The sequence below is a fragment of the Nylanderia fulva genome, unplaced genomic scaffold, assembly GCF_048542155.1.
Source record: "Nylanderia fulva isolate GAGA-0341 unplaced genomic scaffold, ASM4854215v1 Scaffold588, whole genome shotgun sequence".
NCBI lineage: Eukaryota > Metazoa > Arthropoda > Insecta > Hymenoptera > Formicidae > Nylanderia > Nylanderia fulva.
Genome location: NW_028190685.1, coordinates 9,591 through 26,010, shown reverse-complemented (window position 1 = coordinate 26,010; position 16,420 = coordinate 9,591). Strand labels below are relative to the sequence as shown.

General features: G+C 49.9%; 1 non-coding gene and 2 pseudogenes across 1 annotated transcript; all 3 read left to right on the top strand.

The window, feature by feature from the left end:
* Window positions 1–6,268: 6,268 nt before the first annotated feature.
* On the top strand, window positions 6,269–6,997 carry LOC146720914 (small subunit ribosomal RNA; annotated as a pseudogene; the record flags this gene model as incomplete).
* An 807-nt stretch (window positions 6,998–7,804) lies between these two features.
* LOC114936039 (5.8S ribosomal RNA) lies at window positions 7,805–7,959 on the top strand. The gene has a single exon (XR_003820640.1). It is a non-coding gene; the product is annotated as a 5.8S ribosomal RNA (ribosomal RNA).
* A 1,052-nt stretch (window positions 7,960–9,011) lies between these two features.
* Window positions 9,012–11,343, top strand: LOC146720913 (large subunit ribosomal RNA; annotated as a pseudogene).
* The last annotated feature ends 5,077 nt before the right edge of the window (window positions 11,344–16,420 follow it).

Genomic DNA, 16,420 nt, shown 5'->3' with positions numbered 1-16,420 from the left:
TTTAAATCGCTCACTGGGGAAAACCGGGTTTAACCCTATGAAACTTGGAAAAAACCCTTTTTAAAAATTTTAAAAAATTTTTAAAAATATTTACCTTTAAATTGGGGCCCGGGTTTTTAAAATGCTCCGGCCCCACCGTTTAAAGAGCTAAAATTTTTCTATTTAAATAGCAAATTTTTTTAAAAAAAATTCTCTGAATCTTACAAAAACACGGGGCCCCGAACAAAAAAAATGAACCGCCCCAAAACCCAAAAAACAAATATAAACAAAATATAATTTATAAAAAATACCTGGCATTAACAGCATTTGTACCCTTTTCTATTTACAAAAATATATATATATGTCCAGTCGAGTCCGAAAAGAGGGCACAAATAAATCATCATATTATATTATTTAATTTTAAAAATTTCCTCGCCACCGTTAAATTTCACCCAAAGCCAGGGGCTACCCCCTGCACGGCAATGTATATATCTATAGGGTTTCGTGCGTATATTCGTGCGCACGTACTGCTAGATAATTTCTTTATATATTTAAAAAAAATTTTTTTTAATTTTAAAAATAGTCCCTTGTGCTTTCCACTTGTCATGATGTTTTTGGGTTATTCTAAACTCTCCGTTAAAAATTCATTCGCCCTGATTGGGGGCATTTGGTGGACAATCTAAAAAACACCCCCTCCTCTCTTGTGTTGAGTGCAAACTCCTCCCTCAACTCCAACCCACGGGGACTTTTTAAAAATTATTACAAAAAATTTTGAATATAATTATTTTCGAGGTTTAAAAGCAAAAGGAAAAATTTCCCGATATATCACTGTGGGGGGCACTCGCAATCTCATCGTCTTTTGCTGTCCAATCATAAAAACATCCCTGTAGAATCACCGTACCCCAAAACCCAAAAAATGTTTCAAAGTTACCCGTAACGTTTGAAAAACTTTTACTTTTCCGCCCCAATCAAAAAAACTCACAAAAAAACGGGGGAAAAAAAAGGAAAGTTTTCAAAAAATTACCAACGGGTTTTTCCCGGGGGGAGGGCACTTGGGGACGTTCACCCAAAAGCGCAATAAGGGGCAGTTGCACCCCAACAACTCCAAACCCCCCGGGACACTTACCTGGGGTTATTTAAAAACCCCGGGGGGATTACTGTCAGTGGAACTACACCCCCAAAACATAGAGAAAAAATTTTAAAAAACCAAATTATGTTTTTTCCCCCCCGAAAACCAGCACTGCTCAAAAACCCTCGCCCCCGGACCACGGCCCTCCCGGGTTAAAACCCCAAATCTGTCTCGTTTTTCAAACTTAACAAGAAACACCAATTTTAAAAACGTAGACCCAAAAACCCCCCCCCAAAAAAATTTGGGGGATTCCCAGTTTTGGATCAGCCCAGCCCGGGGGTTGGATATTTTTTTTCATTGGGATTGTTTTTAAAATTTTTAATCGACCCAAACATCCATGGGTACCACTAATACCGATATGGAGTAGTCTACCCCCTGGGAGCTTATGGGGCTCCCCCAAGGGGGATGAAAGACCGGAAAACGAATTTTAATACATATAATTATTGGGGAAAAAAGTCTTCCAAATGACGACAGAGTAATTATTATTTTTTAAAATTTAAAAAAATTTTATACATAAAAGGCATATTAATAAAACTTTTACTCTCGATCTTTTGGGAAACATAAACCTAAAATAAAAAAGCTCCTTTTAAAAAATTTTCAAATTTTCAAAGATTTTAAAAAACGTACACGTAAGGCGAAAACTTTCCCCTTTCCCCGTTGAAATACTAAATAAGGAACCTGTTCGACAAAATATAAGTATTTAAAACCCCTTTTTGATTTTGGAAAAACCTAAAAAAAGGTTTAAAACTTAATAATTATATATGTCAAAGGGTTTGTTCCGAGACACCTTCACGACTCTATATATATATGCCAATCGTATACTTTCACGACACTATATATATATATATCAATCGTATACTTTGACGACACTATTCTCCGGTGATTTCAATGACTGTATAAGACATATGGTATTCTCCGGTGATTTCAACGACAGTATAGGATATAACGTTTGACATATAATACAATTATTTCCTTTTTCTCTCTTGACTTAAATGGATAGTAATTATTTATTTCTTGAATAAATTTCGATTTGAATAAATTTCGATTAATTATACAGATCGACTATTACGATATAATATTCATTCTACTAATATTAAAAATATATTATTCAATGGTATTAAACTTTAAATATATACGCGATATATATATATTAACACACAAAACTTCTTACAAATACATTTACTTATAATTACAAAACCCAAAGATCTTATACATAGCGCAAAATAACATTATATCCATCGTACGCCCAAAGGAGCCACTACACTAAGAGAAGAATACTATTATTTTCTCTCAGTGCATGTATGAAACCCGCCTTATTACTACCTGAAAATATATATATGTACGTATCGTTTATAAAGAAGTATACTAAATAATTAAATAATTATGTATGAAAGCTGCTTTACTATGTGAACTCGGCTTTACTCGCAAGGAAACATCCAGAAGATTCTAGAAGGTTCTAGAACAATAGCGTGATGCAATGCATGATGCAACGCTGAAACACGTTGCAACCTGCAAGGCCCATTGCAAGCCGCATAGCGATGAGTCACCAGCCACCTGCAAAATCGATTACCAAGAAGAAGATAAGATAAGTCGGAGCGCATAGCGATGAGTCACCAGCCACCTGCAAAATCGATTACCAAGAAGAAGATAAGATAAAACATCCAGAAGATTCTAAAAGGTTCTAGAACAATAGCGTGATGCAATGCATGATGCAACGCTGAAACACGTTGCAACCTGCAAAGCCTATTGCAAGCCGCATAGCGATGAGTCACCAGCCACCTGCAAAATCGATTACCAAGAAGAAGATAAGATAAGTCGGAGCGCATAGCCAACAAAGGCATACAGCTATCGCTACCGAGAATAGGATAAGGAAAGTCGGAGCGCTCAGCGATGAGTCACCTTGAACGCCGCTATCTCTACTAAGAAACCATCTCTCCGGGACTTAACCGTTGCAATCTCTACCAGGAACAGATTATCTCCGGTACTTCCCCGGCACATCTCTCTTGCCATTGGCTGAGCCACATCGCCCGATGGGAGGAGCGAGCCCCATTTTTGGGTATATAAACCCGGCTCCCGGCACGGAACGGCAGTGATCCACCGAAAGTCGTCAAGTTCAGTACTTCCAACTGTAGTGAATTCGCCATCCATCATCCAAGAGCGATCCCGCCGCAGGCAAGAAGTCACCAACTAAGCAATTACTACGGAGCTCTGAAGACATCGAGACATAGCCGCCATTTCGGACCGAGGTACCGAGGCTCCTCAGCTCTTCAACTCAGAGGGAAGAACACAGTAGCGAAGTGTACCATAGCAAGGCACATAAGACATTGTCTAACCTTGTGAGTATTTAAGCCAGTTCACATATCCCTAAATAGTAAAGCGCGACGGACACTCATTATATTTAATCATTATATTTAATTAATTATTTAACCACTGAATTTCGAACTCAATCTTATTTCACATTACGAACTCTGAATTTAATTACTTAACCACTGAATTTCGAACTCAATCTTATTTCATATTACGAACTCTGAATCTGAATACAGACATAAGCCATATATTACTCTGCGTTTCCGATATTATTCCAATCTACGATTTGCATCTGCATACGTCTGCGTTACAATCGTCGATCTATTTAATATTTTATCCAATACTATTCAATATTATTTAACCGATATCGCATACTTATTCAATCTATTATAATAAATATACTTATGTATTTTATTATATCACTGCTTATTTATATATGTATGTAACCCCGTATCCTACTACCTATTAGCGAATTGAATAACGCTAATTCCTCAGTACACATTAGAATATTATATCCTGTCAGAAGGTAAATTCGCAAATCATCTCAGAGATGCACGTTTAGTAAAGTGAACGTAGCATTAGCCTAATAAGACCAGGACCTGAGAACCCGGAATAACCGGATGTATACCTACCTCTCTATTCTTTTATGCTTTTAACACCTTGCATTTTCCAATAATTGCGAATTACTTTACCACACCGACTGACAGTGATCTTGCATATTGATATTTAAATTTATTTGACAAGTGTACTCCACCTTACCCTATTTGCTACTATTAAAACCATACCCTGTCATAAGGTAAATTCGTTACTACGATTCTGAGATGCACGTTCTGTAAAGTGAACGTCGCATTAACCTTCGGGGACCGGAATCCACGGGCAACCGTACATTTCTTCACCCTTCCCTGCTTACTCTCTCTCTGCTTTACAAACCTAACGAATTACTTTACCAAACCAAATGACAGTGGTCTTAATGATTATTAAAAATAATTAATTCACAATTTACAATTCAATTATTGATGCTTGAAGCTACACGTATTAATACTCTTAATATAGATATTAATACTTATATTCAAACCTCTATTCCTAACTCCTCTATACCCATTAGAGTTATATCCTGTCAGAAGGTAAATTCGCAAATCATCTCAGAGATGCACGTTTAGTAAAGTGAACGTAGCATTAGCCTATTAAGACCAGGACCTGAGAACCCGGAATAACCGGATGTACACCTATCTCTCTATTCTTTCATGCTTTTAATACCCAGCATTTTCCAATAATTGCGAATTACTTTACCATACCAACTGACAGTGATTTTGATATTCATTCTGTTACTTCAAAGTCTAAGATTTATTCATTCATTAAGAATTACTATTTCAAAGTCTAAGATTTAATTATTAAAGATTGAAACATCAAGTATTAATATTCTCAACGCAGATATTAATACTCCTATTCAAATCCTTCCTTTTATCCACATTATTACCAATTCTCATTTAATACAGGTTTATTATAGTAATTACTGACATAAGGTTAATTTATTAATAGGTGAAGGGCTTTCTCACATAAGATTAACCTTTCATCTTTGTTCGCTTTCATTAACGAGTAAATCACGCTACAAACGTGAGTCATATTCAATTATTTCAAATAATAGAACAATCTATCTTTCGATTTATTCATGTAAATTTATTTAACCGTTAGATGGTCTCTCCTTTCCGACGAAGGAATCAGATCGATCGAAACGAGCAGCACCTTCACAGGCTACGCGAACGTAGATCTCGAAGACCTCTAAATCTAAACGTTCAAATTTATCCAACGCGAATAATCATACAACCTTCCTCTCCAGGCGCTTATTCGCCAATTAATAATATTCCTCCGTACATTGACTACTCTCACCCTCAATTTCCTGAACAGTCTCATTCAGAATCAAATACTTACTTAATCGATCCAACTCATCAATTTTTAACTGACCCTGAATATCACGTCCGTAATCAAACTCAACAATTAGCACCTCCGGAACACGATCCATTTTTACAACCCAATTCTAATATTTCCGACGAGGACACCGTGGTACTCTCTCCCGACGACATCGATAATTTCGTCCCAGAAGAAGCGCAGCATAATTTTAGCTCCTTCATAAACTATCTTAACCAATCTAACGACTCTGAACAGGAGTCTAATAACATTATAATACAGCTCCAAGCTCATCCTGAACCGAGTCAGGACCAGTAGATTTTGTATCGACATAAAGGATCTATAAATGAATAAACAATTTTTATATTTGTAAAATATCTTTATTTATCGACCCGACCCGCAGAATTCCTTCTCCATCCGACTGTCTCAATCGAATCTCAAGCTCTCGGCATCCCAGGGTATAGCCGGCCTAGCAGGTTGCCCTAAAAAAGTAGAGAGCAGCTTCTCGAACGTTTAACCGAGGTAGACGCGAGAGAAGACCGACTTGTGCATAAGGTGATTTACCGCAAGGTGAATTGCTGGACGTAACACACTCATCCAGTTTCCCCTGTATTCTCTCATTTTTGCACAACATTTTCATCATCTGTTCCTCATATTCTCCCACAATGTCCAGTATTTTTTCACTCGCACTCTTTGAAATTTTGTTCGTCTCCGTAAACAGGAATTTACGGAGTCTCGCACCAATTACTCTCATACACGCTATCTCACTCACTTCCGCAACGCTCTCATTCTCTCCCTCATTCATTAATCAAGAACGAAAGTTAGAGGTTCGAAGGCGATCAGATACCGCCCTAGTTCTAACCATAAACGATGCCAGCTAGCGATCCGCCGAAGTTCCTCCGATGACTCGGCGGGCAGCTTCCGGGAAACCAAAGCTTTTGGGTTCCGGGGGAAGTATGGTTGCAAAGCTGAAACTTAGAGGAATTGACGGAAGGGCACCACCAGGAGTGGAGCCTGCGGCTTAATTTGACTCAACACGGGAAACCTCACCAGGCCCAGACACCGGAAGGATTGACAGATTGATAGCTTTTTCTTGATTTGGTGGGTGGTGGTGCATGGCCGTTCTTAGTTGGTGGAGCGATTTGTCTGGTTAATTCCGATAACGAACGAGACTCTAGCCTGCTAAATAGGCGTACCTTATGGTATCGCGAAGGCCCCCGGCTTCGGCTGGCGGGTTTTTACTACCAACGTACAAACAAATCTTCTTAGAGGGACAGGCGGCTTCTAGCCGCACGAGATTGAGCAATAACAGGTCTGTGATGCCATTAGATGTTCTGGGCCGCACGCGCGCTACACTGAAGGAATCAGCGTGTGTTCCCTGGCCGAAAGGCCCGGGTAACCCGCTGAACCTCCTTCGTGCTAGGGATTGGGGCTTGCAATTGTTCCCCATGAACGAGGAATTCCCAGTAAGCGCGAGTCATAAGCTCGCGTTGATTACGTCCCTGCCCTTTGTACACACCGCCCGTCGCTACTACCGATTGAATGATTTAGTGAGGTCTTCGGACTGGTGCGCGGCAATGTCTCGGCATTGCCGATGTTGCCGGGAAGATGACCAAACTTGATCATTTAGAGGAAGTAAAAGTCGTAACAAGGTTTCCGTAGGTGAACCTGCGGAAGGATCATTAACGTTCCGGAGGTCCTGCTCTGCGTCGAGAGTCCTCTCTTATGGGAGAGACGCGCGCTCGCAGCAGTCGGCGACTGAATGGACGCGCTGAAAAAGCGCTTTAAGAGAAAAAGAAAATAACGGATTTGACGGAATTTGTTGTTGTGTTTTGATATAACGACGGACGCCGTCGCGCCTCTCTGACCGAAAGTAGTCGGCAAGCAGAGCAGCGCGCCCGGCGGTGTTCGACGACGATTCGGAGCGAGACGCTTCGCGATCACGCTCGTGTGTGTGCCATTCTCCGGCCACACACACACAGAGCGTCGATTCGGCGTTAAACGCGAACCGGTGGTAACCTATGCCCGCGCACGCGTGTGTGCAGCACCCACGACGTTCGTCGACGCGCGCCCTCCCCGTTGTCGCGGGGCAGCGGTCAGCGTGCCGAGAACACACGGTGTGCAACCGCGAGTGCCGAGCGAGAGGACCCCCATATATTATTATAATATATATATAACACAGAGAAGGGATCGATGATATTTCGACCAATCTGTCAACTGTGTCGGTCCGACGGTTTCTTCAAAGAGCTTCCGCCCCGGCTCTCCCGTTGCGGGCGAGACGCTCCGAACGAGAAACACACAACTCTATCTTTGTGCCGTAGCCTTCCCTGGCGGGAGGCGGCGGTCCGCGCGCGTCCGAGGACGCGCGCGGACAGGCTGATCGAAGAGCCACCACGATTATTCTCTCTCTCTCGTCCGAGAGAAGAGACCACGATGGTTGAACGAGGAGCGCGTTTTTTCGCGAACGCAAAAATTTCGAACGATTACCCTGAACGGTGGATCACTTGGCTCGTGGGTCGATGAAGAACGCAGCTAATTGCGCGTCAACTTGTGAACTGCAGGACACATGAACATCGACATTTCGAACGCACATTGCGGTCCACGGATACAATTCCCGGACCACGCCTGGCTGAGGATCGTTTTAGTACCCCTAAACTGCTTGCGTCCGAAAAGCGCGCACGGCCACGACGCGGGCGACCAGAGAATGGCGCGCGCGTCGCCTGTGCCCTGTGCAACGCTTACAATGGGCGTACGAGCGATCGTTGGACGTTCGCCCGAGGTGTCTGTGCCGCGCCGACCGGCCGCGGTGCAAATCCTGGCGTCGTCTGAAATGACACACCGAAATAATAATAATGAGGAGGAGAAGCGCACAAGCGTGTAAAACGTTGGCGAACGCGCGCCCAGAGAATGCTGCGCGAATTAAGAGGGGGAGCGTGTTTGTGTATCCAAGTCGTGTGTGTACGCGAGAGCCGAGGAGAAATGGGATGAAAGTAAGAGCGCGCGCGAAGGGAGCAACAAACGGCCAAAAAAAGGGTCAGGACGGTGAAGCGGGTCACCGCTTTCCCTAGAGCGGCGCGTGCGTCGTTGTCTCCCAAAAGTAGGTAGCGCTTGTCTCACCGTTACTCCTCTCCGTACATCACACAGACTGACCGGACTGCTCTCGCACTCTGTGCCGCGTCTCTCGGTGCGATAGCGCTCGCGCGTCTTATGCGCCCTTGCCCGCACACATAACGGTATTACGGAGAAATATACGGCGCGTCGTCGTCCGGCGGAGAGAGCATTCGTAATCCTTTACCTCTTTACGGAGAAGGGTTTTGAATCGCGAGCCGACCGCGTGTCCGAGTCCACGAAATTTTCGTAAAGCGAAAAAAGGGGACCGGCGCGCCGCGTCGTGTACTCGTCGAATCGATTCCGCCCGAATTTCGTATATAAAAGAGAAGGGAGAGCCGAGAATTTCGAACCCCGCGATATATCGTCTCCATTACCACCAACGAGTGTGTGTGCGGTTAGCGCCCCGGCGATTTGCCTTCTCGCGTATTTCGTGTGCTGCCGCTGCTGCTCTCTCGTTCGACGCTCTCTCTCTCTCCCTCTTATAATATTTATTATAGAGGAGAGACGACGATGAGCGACGCGGAGGAGGCAAACGGCTACGAAAACTCACTATGCGACGACCTCAGAGCAGGCGAGATTACCCGCTGAATTTAAGCATATTATTAAGCGGAGGAAAAGAAACTAACCAGGATTTCCTTAATAGCGGCGAGCGAACAGGAAAGAGCCCAGCACCGAATCCCGCGGTTCCGCCGCAGGGAAATGTGGTGTTTGGGAGGATCCGCTTATCCCGAGGTGCCGCGTCGCGTCCAAGTCCATCTTGAATGGGGCCACTTACCCGTAGAGGGTGCCAGGCCCGTAGCGACCGGTGCGCGCCTCGGGAGGATCTCTCCTTAGAGTCGGGTTGCTTGAGAGTGCAGCTCTAAGTGGGTGGTAAACTCCATCTAAGGCTAAATACGACCACGAGACCGATAGCGAACAAGTACCGTGAGGGAAAGTTGAAAAGAACTTTAAAGAGAGAGTTCAAGAGTACGTGAAACCGTTCAGGGGTAAACCTAAGAAACCCAAAAGATCGAACGGGGAGATTCATCGTCAGCGGCGCTGGCTTCGCGTCGGTCGGCGATGTCCCGCGGAGTCCTTGCGGCTCGCGCGCGGGCACGCTACCGTGCGCCGATGTCCGGCGCTCGTCGTCGTGCACTTCTCCCCAAGTAGAACGTCGCGACCCGCTGGGTGTCGGTCTACGGCCCGGGTGCGGTGTCTGTCGCGTCGCCGGTAAAACGGCACGCGACAAACCCTCGGTCGCCCGGCCGGCTGCTCGGCGGTACGCGCAAGGTATCAGGCCGCACTATTCACGGTGCGTCGAGACCGTCGCAAGCGCGCGCCACGGTACTCGGAGGTTGCGGACTTCGCGCCGTCCCCGGTCCTGGCCCGCTGTTGGTTACAGTACGGTACACCTTCGACAGGCCTGCGAACGTCTCCCGCGGTCTCGCGGGAGACCGATACCGGTCGGCGACGCTACTGCTTTGGGTACTCTTAGGACCCGTCTTGAAACACGGACCAAGAAGTCTAACATGTACGCGAGTCATTGGGAGTTGTCGCGAGACCTAAAGGCGTAATGAAAGTGAAGGTCGGCCCTGGCCGTCGACCTAGGGAGGATGGGCCGCGTCGCGATGCGGCCTCGCACTCCCGGGGCGTCTCGTTCTCATCGCGAGAAGAGGCGCACCCAGAGCGTACACGTTGGGACCCGAAAGATGGTGAACTATGCCTGGTCAGGACGAAGTCAGGGGAAACCCTGATGGAGGTCCGTAGCGATTCTGACGTGCAAATCGATCGTCGAAACTGGGTATAGGGGCGAAAGACTAATCGAACCATCTAGTAGCTGGTTTCCTCCGAAGTTTTCCTCAGGATAGCTGGCACTCGGCCGTTCCGCACGGAACGCGCGCGATTCTCATCTGGTAAAGCGAATGATTAGAGGCCTTGGGGCCGAAACGACCTCAACCTATTCTCAAACTTTAAATGGGTGAGATCTCTGGCTTTCTTGAATTATGAAGCCACGAGCATCTTCGGATCAGAGTGCCAAGTGGGCCATTTTTGGTAAGCAGAACTGGCGCTGTGGGATGAACCAAACGCCGAGGTAAGGCGCCCAACTCGACGCTCATGGGACACCATGAAAGGCGTTGGTTGCTTAAGACAGCAGGACGGTGGCCATGGAAGTCGGAATCCGCTAAGGAGTGTGTAACAACTCACCTGCCGAAGCAACTAGCCCTGAAAATGGATGGCGCTGAAGCGTCGAGCCTATACTCTGCCGTCAGCGGCATGTGGGGCGGCAACCGGGAGCGGGCGTTAGTCTTCTCTCGCGTCGTCACGAAGCCCTGACGAGTAGGAGGGTCGCGACGGTGAGCGCAGAAGGGTCTGGGCGCGAGCCTGCCTGGAGCCGCCGTCGGTGCAGATCTTGGTGGTAGTAGCAAATACTCCAGCGAGGCCCTGGAGGACTGACGTGGAAAAGGGTTTCGTGTGAACAGCCGTTGCACACGAGTCAGTCGATCCTAAGCCCTAGGAGAAATCCTATGTCAATGACGGCGTACAATATACTCGAGTGTCGAGAAATAATAATAAATATTATACGAAAGACACACGCCCGTCGGGCGAAAGGGAATCCGGTTCCTATTCCGGAACCCGGCAGCGGAACCGCATACAATTCGGGCCCTCGTAAAAGTGTTCGTCGGGGTAACCCAAAATGACCTGGAGACGCCGTCGGGAGATCCGGGAAGAGTTTTCTTTTCTGTATAAGCGTTCGAGTTCCCTGGAAACCTCTAGCAGGGAGATAGGGGTTGGAACGCGAAGAGCACCGCAGTTGCGGCGGTGTCCGGATCTTCCCCTCGGACCTTGAAAATCCAGGAGAGGGCCACGTGGAGGTGTCGCGCCGGTTCGTACCCATATCCGCAGCAGGTCTCCAAGGTAAAGAGCCTCTAGTCGATAGAATAATGTAGGTAAGGAAAGTCGGCAAATTGGATCCGTAACTTCGGAATAAGGATTGGCTCTGAGGAGCGGGGCGTGTCGGGCTTGGTCGGGAAGCGGGTCTGGCTGACGTGCCGGGCCTGGGCGAGGTGAACGGTCGGCGTTCTCGCGCCGGTCCCGGGATCCGAGCTCGGTCCCGTGCCTTGGCCTCCCGCGGATCTTCCTTGCTGCGAGGCTTCCGTGGCGGCGCGAGCCGTCGTGGTCGTCCTCTTCGGCCGCCATTCAACGCTCAGCTCAGAACTGGCACGGACTAGGGGAATCCGACTGTCTAATTTGTGACGACCCGTTTTGTCGTCACTAGAAGCCGCGCAAGCACGAGGCCGACCGTCCGCCCGCGCTCATATAAACGGCCCCTGTCGGGGCCACCACACATCGAACACGTGGGAATTTGCCTTTTCGCCCCACCCGACCGGACCGCCCCACTCCAAGTTAGTTGGAGGGGGCTGACCGACGGGTATATAAGCGGCGCAGCCGAGACTTCGACACCAGTCCCGTCCTGGTCTCTTGAGCGTACTCAAGGACCACTCCTCACCTCCGAACATCACCCCGGCCGACGAGCGTTCTCGTCGGGTAGGCCGAGCGTCCTCGGTCACCGGATCCTCTCCGAACAGCACCCCGGTCGACGAGCGTTCTCGTCGGGCAGGCCGAGCATTCTCGGTCTCCGGATCCTCTCCGAACATCACCCCCGGTCGACGAGCGTTCTCGTCGGGCAGGCCGAGCGTCCTCGGTCAACCGGATCCTCTCCGAACATCACACCCGGCCGACGAGCGTTCTCGTCGGGTAGGCCGAGCGTCCTCGGTCACCGGATCCTCTTCCGAAAGCACCCCGGTCGACGAGCGTTCTCGTCGGGCAGGCCGAGCATTCTCGGTCTCCGGATCCTCGCCGACATCACCCCGGCCGACGAGCGGTTCTCGTCGGGCAGGCCGAGCGTCCATCGGTCACCGGATCCTCTCCGAACAGCACCCCGGTCGACGAGCGTTCTCGTCGGGCAGGCCGAGCGTCCTCGGTCACCGGATCCTCTCCGAACAACACCCCGGTTCGACGAGCGTTCTCGTCGGCAGGCCGAGCATTCTCGGTCTCCGGATCCTCTCCAAACATCACACCCCGGTCGACGAGCGTTCTCGTCGGGTAGGCCGAGCGTCCTCGGTCACCGGATCCTCTCCGAACATCACCCCGGCCGACGAGCGTTCTCGTCGGGTAGGCCGAGCGTCCTCGGTCACCGGATCCTCTCCGAACAGCACCCCGGTCGACGAGCGTTCTCGTCGGGCAGGCCGAGCATTCGCGGTCCCGGATCCTCGCCGAACATCACCCCGGCCGACGAGCGTTCTCGTCGGGCAGGCCGAGCGTCCTCGGTCACCGGATCCTCTCCGAACCGGCACCCCGGTCGACGAGCGTTCTCGTCGGCAGGCCGAGCGTCCCCGTCACCGGATCCTCTCCGAACAACACCCCGGTCGACGAGCGTTCTCGTCGGGCAGGCCGAGCATTCTCGGTCTCCGGATCCTCTCCGAACATCACCCCGGTCGACGAGCGTTCTCGTCGGGTAGCCGAGCGTCCTCGGTCACCGGATCCTCTCCGAACAGCACCCCGGTCGACGAGCGTTCTCGTCGGGCAGGCCGAGCATTCTCGGGCTCCGGATCCCTCTCCGAACATCGCACCCGGTCGACGAGCGTTCTCGTCGGGCAAGGCCGAGTTTCCTCGGTCACCGGATCCTCCGAGAGCCCACCGACATCTTGCGGAGCTCGCCCTTCTCAGGGCGCCCGAATCCAAGGCGGTTTACGGAGCTCGCCTTTTTAGGGCGCTCGTATCCACGCCGCGTTGGGTAAATTTCGTCCGCCACGCTACTATCTTAGTTATAAGTCGTGTCCGCGTCCGTATGATTTGGTCGCGTTTTCGTCCGTCGCGTTATTATTTGTAAACCTTTAGTTATAAGTCGTGCCCGCGTCCGTATGATTTGGTCGCGTTTCGTCCGTCGCGTTATCATTTGTAAACCTTAGTTATAAGACGTGTCCCGCGTCCGTATGATTTGGTCGCGTTTCGTCCGTCGCGTTATTATTTGTAAACCTTTAGTTATAAGTCGTGCCCGCGTCCGTATGATTGGTCGCGTTTCGTCCGTCGCGTTATCATTTGTAACCTTAGTTATAAGACGTGTCCGCGTCCGTATGATTTGGTCGCGTTTCGTCCCGTCGCGTTATCATTTGTAAACCTTAGTTCCAAGGCGTGTCCATGTCCGTATGACTTGGTCACGCTTCGTCCGTTGCATTCCTTGTATTCCTTAGTTATAAATCGTGTCCGCGTCCGTATTAGTTGGTCGCGGTCCGCACTTCCTGCGATTCTCCTCTGTACGCGTAGACTAGATAATAAGCCAACTCTTGCAGGGCGGCTTCAATAAACTCTGTTTTTACCAGAAACGATTGGGCGTGGTTATTGCGAACCTGAGTCTCCCCCCTCTTCACCGAATCCTGGCACCGACGAGCCGATCCGTGGCGTCGGAAAGGAGCCCCGTTTACAAATTAAAGCAAAGCATTGCGATGGCCCTCGCGGGTGTTGACGCAATGTGATTTCTGCCCCAGTGCTCTGAATGTCAACGTGAAGAAATTCAAGCAGCGCGGGAAACGGCGGGAGTAACTATGACTCTTTAAGAGACTCCGTCCGGGCGAGACCGGCGGATCCATGTGCCATCCCCACCTCCTCGTGGTGAGAGTCGGGCAACGCTGGCGAAAATTTCGACCGGCGGCCAACGGGGCTCTGGCTTGGCGGGGCGCTTGCGCCTCGCTTGGGTTCGTGGGGTTGCCAGCCCCTCGAGCCGACATACGACAGGCAATTCAAAGGAAAAAAGGATATTCTCTCCGGCGGCAGCCTCGGGCCGCCGGTCCCTGTCGTGCATTCGTCCTCCTCTCCTGAACCCAGCCCTGGTCCTTCGCGACAGCCTTCCCGCTGCGGCTTCGTCGTCCGACAACCGCCCTCGGCTGTCCCTGCCCCTGAGTCCCCGCATGCCTTGCCGTACCCGTGCCCTCATTGCAATCGCGCGTTCAGCACCAAGAACGGACTCGGTCTTCATCGCCGTCGGGCGCACGAGGCCATATACAACGAGGAAATATACGTCGAGAGGGTGAAGCGGCCAGTGGAGCGCTGAAGAACAGCGCATATGATGGCGAGGGAAGAGGCCTTGGCGGTTTATCGAGGCGTTCGGTTTATCAACCACATCTGCTCACCGTTGTTTCGAACCGCTCCCTTGATGCTATCAAGGGGTATGCGGAAAAACGGTGGGTACCGACAGCCTTGTTGCCGCCGCCTCTGGAGGATCTGTCCGCCACGTCGGGAGATAGTTTCTTTTCTTTCCGCTGGTGGATCCAGTCCTTCGGCCTCCCCTCAAGCGTCAGCCATCTTCCGCGTGGGTCACCAGGCTCGCCTCCGCTTTCACCATCTTCCCCGGTGGGGCGATGGTATGGCACATTTGCCGGCGCTATTCGAGATTAGTCCCAGTCGTGGAAGCCATCCAGGGATGGAGTTCCCGCGCCCCTGACTCAGATTGGGTTAGGAGTGTGGAGGAGCCAGCGGAGTTTGATGCCGGGGCCCGTGGATCATGGCGTATTCCCTCCGACTTTTCTCTTTTGCGAACGCCTATGCTCGTTTGTCCCAAAATCGGGCAAGAAAGGCGACGAGGGGCGGAGTATGCGCGCGTGCAGCCCCTCTTCCGCTCGAACATGTCGGTGTGGCCAAGGAGATCTTGGAGGGGGCCCGACCATGCAAGCGGGGTTTTCCGATGTGCAGCGTATGTCTGCGCATTGGGGCCCCGTTTGTTGCGCAGGTTCCGTGCCTGTCCCCTCCGGCCTCCGCGAGTTCCATCAAAGCGTGAGTGGGTGGCAAGTGGGCACCGACTCCTGCGAGGGGGTGGCAGCCATCAACTTGCCCTCAACTCGGCTCCCGGATTGGACGGCATTAGGTACGCTTATGGAGAGCGATCCCCAGCGCCATCAAAGCTTCCTCTTCAACATCGTGCTGCATTGCGGAGGATTCCCAGTATCCATGTGGTGAGTGGACGGTGTTCATACCCAAGAGGGGTGAGTGTGCTCTTCCCGGGCGATTTCCGTCCGATTCCATTACCCCCCGGGCTGTGAGGCATCTGCATAAAATCTTGGCCCAGAGGCTTCGCGAGTCAAGCTTGTAGATTTCGGCAGCGCTGTTCGCGATGGGGGCGGCGAAAATGTCGCCGTCCTTGCGTCCTCTGCTAATGGACGCCAGGTCCCGTCGTCGAGAAATACACGGGTTTCTTCGCTGGGGCTTCGCAAAGGCCTTTGATAGTGTCAGCCATGGGGCGATCACTAATTCCTTGGCTGGTGGGCTTGCCTCAAGGCCTTATCGATTATATCGGGCGCATTATGCGAACAGCAGCACGGTGGGTTTTTAAGTGGCGGGTCAGGTCAGAGCTCTCTAAAGCGGGAGAGGCGTCAGGCGGGGGGGATCCACTGTCACCGGTGCTTTTTGCCCGGTGGTGGATGAGATCATGAGATCGATACCTGCCCACGTCGGATACAGCTGGGAGAGCATCGTATAAACAGCATCGCTTATGCTGATATGTTCTCCTATTCGCTGCCACCAAGTGGGGTCTTCAGACCGGCGTAATGGGAATAAAAATAGCCCATATAAATGCGCAAAGATCGCGAGCAGCAGCAGTAAACCGGAACTAATATTTAACGAACAAAACTTTGACATCCTCTGTATACAGGAAACCTTTCTCTTAAGGGGAGAGTAAGAGGATATTCTGCCCGGGCTTAAGGATCATTCAACCTGACAAAAAAGACGCATGGGTCGCCCGCGGTGGTAAGAGAAGGGAAAAATGGCGTCTTCCAAAACACAAGTAGGGAAAACGAACATATCATGTGCTTTCCAGGCTTGCGGGGGGACAGGAACAGTTTACATTATTAACATGTATTGCCAATTCTTTTAGAAATAAACCGTTTTTTAGATGACCTAGACAAAATCCTACAAAAACTCTCCGGGTGCAATTTATAGAACCATGGACGCAAATGCCAG